Source organism: Rana temporaria, unplaced genomic scaffold (genome assembly GCF_905171775.1).
Source record: "Rana temporaria unplaced genomic scaffold, aRanTem1.1, whole genome shotgun sequence".
NCBI lineage: Eukaryota > Metazoa > Chordata > Amphibia > Anura > Ranidae > Rana > Rana temporaria.
Genome location: NW_024404753.1, coordinates 27,492 through 33,491, shown reverse-complemented (window position 1 = coordinate 33,491; position 6,000 = coordinate 27,492). Strand labels below are relative to the sequence as shown.

The 6,000-nt window shown below is 53.8% G+C and overlaps 1 long non-coding RNA gene across 1 annotated transcript; it reads right to left on the bottom strand.

The window, feature by feature from the left end:
- Positions 1-2,187: 2,187 nt before the first annotated feature.
- Positions 2,188-5,604, bottom strand: LOC120923282. The gene is made up of 2 exons (XR_005745823.1): positions 4,158-5,604; positions 2,188-2,565 (listed from the first exon to the last, which is right to left on the bottom strand). It is a non-coding gene; the product is annotated as an uncharacterized LOC120923282 (long non-coding RNA).
- Between the last annotated feature and the right edge of the window lie 396 nt (positions 5,605-6,000).

Here is a 6,000-nt window from a genome sequence, read left to right as displayed (position 1 = left end):
GTGGACCCGTCATTGGTGTCAGTGGGGGGAATAGTGTCCCATCATTGGTGTCAGTGGGAGGAATACCCATCATTGGTGTCAGTGGGAGGAATACCCATCATTGGTGTCAGTGGGAGGAATAGTGTCCCATCATTGGTGTCAGTGGGAGGAATAGTGTCCCATCATTGGTGTCAGTGGGGGAGGAATAGTGTCCCATCATTACTGTAGTACAATGGCGGCTCTGATAATCTCCCCTCCCCCTCTGTGTCTTGCAGCGAAGGATTTGCTCTTCATCCCGGTGATCGGGGGCGTGGCCAGCGCGCTCTTCGTGGGAATCACCATCCTGTCCACCGTCACATGCTGCTACATACGACAGCTGCGCGTCCGCAAGAGGTGAGAGCGACGCATGGCGGCCAACGATCGATCCTTTCTATGAACACTACAAGGATTTCCCACGGAATCCCGCCCCCTGTCCAAGGGACACGTCCTGATTGGCTAATCCCAGAAGACCCCCCCTCCCCTGCGGGGGGGGTGTGCACTACTGTCATTTCATTGTCCTCCGTGTATGAACTTCGATCTACGCCGATCGATCTGCCAGCCATGTGACCTCCACAAACACGGTGCCGCCCCTTTAATGTGAAAGACATTCCCCTCCCCCACAGAAGGATGCGGGGGGCCTCTTCTGACCTGACCCTGCACCCCGATATCCATCCTCCTGGGTTGTCGCAGTACTCTAGCTCCACCCCACTCTCCACCCCTTTCTCTCTTCTCCCCCCACCTTCCTTGGTTCTTCATTCACCCCTTCGCTCTCTTCCTTAACCCCTCCCACTTCTCTCTCTCTCTCCTTAACCCCTCCCCTTCTCTCTCAACTCCTCCCCCCTCTCTCTCTCTTAACCCCTCCCCTTCTATCTCAATCTCTCTCAACTCCTCCCCCCTCTCTCTCTCTCTTAACCCCTCCCACTTCTCTCTCCTCCCTCTCTCCTTAACCCCTCCCCTTCTATCTCAATCTCTCTCCCTTAACTCCTCCCCCCTCTCTCTCTCTTAACCCCTCCCACTTCTCTCTCTCTCTCCTTAACCCCTCCCCTTCTATCTCAATCTCTCTTCCTTTAACCCCTTCCCCTTCTATCTCCTCCCCCCTCCCACTTCTCTCTCTCCTTAACCCCTCCCCTTCTATCTCAATCTCTCTCCCTTTAACTCCTCACCTTCTCGCTCTTTCTTAACACCTCGCCCTTTCTCTCTCTTCCTTAACCCCTCCTCTCTGCCTTCCTTAACTCCTCCCCCTTCTCTCTCTCCCCCGCCCTTCTCTCACTCATACTTAACCCCTCCCCCCTTCTCTCTTAACCCCCCCTTCCCCTTTCTCTCCCCCCCGCTCTTCTTTTTCCGGAGGGACCAATCAGATTTCACCTCTCAATGGCAGACAGCTGTCAGGCCTCTGATTGGTGAATAAAGCCACGGCATTGTGCCGGATGGTGGAGGAGGAATCGGTACGACGGACGTCACTTCCTCCAATCCGGAGCCTCACAGCCACTTACCTGAGCTGCGTCCAATGGACTGTCAGTGACCATGTTTTATACCCTGACCCCGCCCCCTGCTGGTGTGCGGGGGCGGGGCAGATTGTTTATGAAGGATTTGTCAGATGTTATTTGTGTTTTTATTGTAAGTTGGGGACCAACCACTCCGCCCCCTACAGCTAAGTTGTCTCTGGATACAAACCCCACCCCCACCCCTGTGATTGGCTGGACCTGCTGACCACTAATTGAGGCAGCCAATCACAGGGAGTTCTGGCAGCTGCACTTCCCAATCGTTTGATGAGACAACTTATCTGAAGACCCTCCTAATGACGCCGCCAAACATTTCCATTGAATAAAACGTTTTGTCACACCCCTATTGTTCTACTTTATTGTCTCCCGGGGGGGAAGGGGCGGAGATACCAGGATGACCTCACTGAGAACTGTCCGCGTTTTCTCTCGGGAGCCAATTAGAATCGATGTTCGGGAAGGTGGAGAACCACATCGGGAAGACTCCCCTCACTTCCTGTGTTGGTGACACCCAGGCTCATCCAGAACAGGAAGTGAGGGGAATCTTCCAGCTGATGGAGGATCTCACCCTTCTTCACTCCGTCCAACCGGATTGCAGAATGTTCCTACAGAAGCTCCTCAGGGGTGGGGCCACCATTGTGTGTAATGTCTAATAAATCACACAGCGAAATAAACTGAAAATGTATTTTTATTGCATCGGCCATCAGGCATTGGCTACCATGTCTGAGTAATGTGGTCAGTCCCCAGTGACCGGGTCTAGTGTCCATCCATGGAGAGTGGTCAGTCCCCAGTGACCAGGTCTAGTGTCCATCCATGGAGAGGTCAGTGACCAGGTCTAGTGTCCATCCATGGAGAGAGGTCAGTGACCAGGTCTAGTGTCCATCCATGGAGAGGTCAGTGACCAGGTCTAGTGTCCATCCATGGAGAGGTCAGTCCCCAGGTCTAGTGTCCATCCATGGAGAGAGGTCAGTGACCAGGTCTAGTGTCCATCCATGGAGAGAGGTCAGTCCCCAGGTCTAGTGTCCATCCATGGAGAGAGGTCAGTCCCCTGGTCTAGTGTCCATCCATGGAGAGAGGTCAGTGACCAGGTCTAGTGTCCATCCATGGAGAGAGGTCAGTGACCAGGTCTAGTGTCCATCCATGGAGAGAGGTCAGTGACCAGGTCTAGTGTCCATCCATGGAGAGAGGTCAGTGACCAGGTCTAGTGTCCATCCATGGAGAGAGGTCAGTGACCAGGTCTAGTGTCCATCCATGGAGAGAGGTCAGTGACCAGGTCTAGTGTCCATCCATGGAGAGAGGTCAGTGACCAGGTCTAGTGTCCATCCATGGAGAGAGGTCAGTGACCAGGTCTAGTGTCCATCCATGGAGAGAGGTCAGTGACCAGGTCTAGTGTCCATCCATGGAGAGAGGTCAGTCCCCAGGTCTAGTGTCCATCCATGGAGAGAGGTCAGTCCCCAGGTCTAGTGTCCATCCATGGAGAGAGGTCAGTGACCAGATCTAGTGTCCATCCATGGAGAGAGGTCAGTGACCAGGTCTAGTGTCCATCCATGGAGAGAGGTCAGTGACCAGGTCTAGTGTCCATCCATGGAGAGAGGTCAGTGACCAGGTCTAGTGTCCATCCATTGAGAGAGGTCAGTCCCCAGGTCTAGTGTCCATCCATGGAGAGAGGTCAGTGACCAGGTCTAGTGTCCATCCATGGAGAGAGGTCAGTGACCAGGTCTAGTGTCCATCCATGGAGAGAGGTCAGTCCCCAGGTCTAGTGTCCATCCGCTGAGTGGTCAGTCCCCAGGTTTAGTGTTCATCCATGGAGAGTGGTCAGTCCCCAGGTCTAGTGTCCATCCATGGAGAGAGGTCAGTCCCCAGGTCTAGTGTCCATCCATGGAGAGAGGTCAGTCCCCAGGTCTAGTGTCCATCCATGGAGAGAGGTCAGTCCCCAGGTCTAGTGTCCATCCGCAGAGTGGTCAGTCCCCAGGTTTAGTGTTCATCCATGGAGAGTGGTCAGTCCCCAGGTCTAGTGTCCATCCATGGAGAGAGGTCAGTCCCCAGGTCTAGTGTCCATCCATGGAGAGAGGTCAGTCCCCAGGTCTAGTGTCCATCCATGGAGAGAGGTCAGTGACCAGATCTAGTGTCCATCCATGGAGAGGTCAGTCCCCAGGTCTAGTGTCCATCCATGGAGAGAGGTCAGTGACCAGATCTAGTGTCCATCCATGGAGAGAGGTCAGTGACCAGGTCTAGTGTCCATCCATGGAGAGAGGTCAGTCCCCAGGTCTAGTGTCCATCCATGGAGAGAGGTCAGTGACCAGGTCTAGTGTCCATCCATGGAGAGAGGTCAGTGACCAGGTCTAGTGTCCATCCATGGAGAGAGGTCAGTCCCCAGGTTTAGTGTCCATCAATGGAGAGAGGTCAGTCCCCAGGTCTAGTGTCCATCAATGGAGAGAGGTCAGTCCCCAGGTCTAGTGTCCATCAATGGAGAGAGGTCAGTCCCCAGTTCTAGTGTCTATCCATGGAGAAAGGTCAGTGACCAGGTCTAGTGTCCATCCATGGAGAGAGGTCAGTCCCCAGGTCTAGTGTCCATCCATGGAGAGAGGTCAGTCCCCAGGTCTAGTGTCCATCCATGGAGAGAGGTCAGTCCCCAGTGACCAGGTCTAGTGTCCATCCATGGAGAGAGGTCAGTCCCCAGGTCTAGTGTCCATCCGCAGAGTGGTCAGTCCCCAGGTCTAGTGTCCATCCATGGAGAGTGGTCAGTCCCCAGGTCTAGTGTCCATCCATGGAGAGGTCAGTCCCCAGGTCTAGTGTCCATCCATAGAGAGAGGTCAGTGACCAGATCTAGTGTCCATCCATGGAGAGAGGTCAGTGACCAGGTCTAGTGTCCATCCATGGAGAGAGGTCAGTGACCAGGTCTAGTGTCCATCCATGGAGAGGTCAGTCCCCAGGTCTAGTGTCCATCCATGGAGAGGTCAGTCCCCAGGTCTAGTGTCCATCCATGGAGAGAGGTCAGTCCCCAGGTCTAGTGTCCATCCATGGAGAGAGGTCAGTCCCCAGTGACCAGGTCTAGTGTCCATCCATGGAGAGAGGTCAGTCCCCAGGTCTAGTGTCCATCCGCAGAGTGGTCAGTCCCCAGGTCTAGTGTCCATCCATGGAGAGTGGTCAGTCCCCAGGTCTAGTGTCCATCCATGGAGAGTGGTCAGTCCCCAGGTCTAGTGTCTATCCATGGAGAAAGGTCAGTCCCCAGGTCTAGTGTCCATCCATGGAGAGAGGTCAGTCCCCAGGTCTAGTGTCCATCCATGGAGAGAGGTCAGTCCCCAGGTCTAGTGTCCATCCATGGAGAGAGGTCAGTCCCCAGTGACCAGGTCTAGTGTCCATCCATGGAGAGAGGTCAGTCCCCAGGTCTAGTGTCCATCCGCAGAGTGGTCAGTCCCCAGGTCTAGTGTCCATCCATGGAGAGTGGTCAGTCCCCAGGTCTAGTGTCCATCCATGGAGAGTGGTCAGTCCCCAGGTCTAGTGTCCATCCATGGAGAGGTCAGTCCCCAGGTCTAGTGTCCATCCGCTGAGTGGTCAGTCCCCAGGTCTAGTGTCCATCCATGGAGAGGTCAGTCCCTATGGACTGTGTCATTCGGACGGCGCCGGCTCGCTCTCGGGACTGGTGATGCTGCCGTTCCTCTGCTTGTCCTGTTTCTCAGTCCCCTCCTCCTCCACCTTCTCATCCAGTTGGCTGGGGATGGACCAGTAGAGGTGAGCGTCCATTCTGGCGGCGGTCTCGGCCACCTCTCGGGCACTGCAGAGCGGGGTAGGGACCTCGAAGGTCTGGTGGAAGCTGTTGTAGTCCACCTCGTAGAATCCATCCTCCAGCGAGAGCACAGACATGAAGCGATGACCCCACTGCACCTCGTCCACCAGGTAGGAGCTGCGGGCCTGGCACGTCATTCCTGCAGGGGAGAGGAGAAGAGGGGACAAGGCTCAGCACACATCCAATCACAACTCTCCGATCACTCAACAAAATCTATCACATTACCCCGATTGTATCGTGCACAGTGACGCTCCCAGCAGCCTCAGGAGAGAAGGCTGAGACTCTCCTCAATGATAAGGATGAGAAGCGGACATAGAAAGGGAAGGTGAATATGTAATAGGAAGGAGGGAGGGGGAGGTGGAAGAGGAGAAGATTTTTACTAGATTGAACAAATAAGGGGTATATTCATAAATAAAGGAGTTAATATTGACATATGAATATAAGAGGAATATGAATAACAATTATGTTCTAAATGTCTGATTTCCTATTAATGCAAATATAATTTGTTAAAATATATAGGATATGAAGTGAAATTAAATATGTTAATGATGTGTGCATATAAAGGAAATAATTATGAGGAAGGGGTGATGGGGAGAGGGGATGGTGAAGGAATTTAGAGGTGGGGGAGGGATACTAGAATAGAGATTAGAAAGTGAAGGGGAGGGAAGGGGAGGGGGAAGAGGAAAGAGGGGGGAG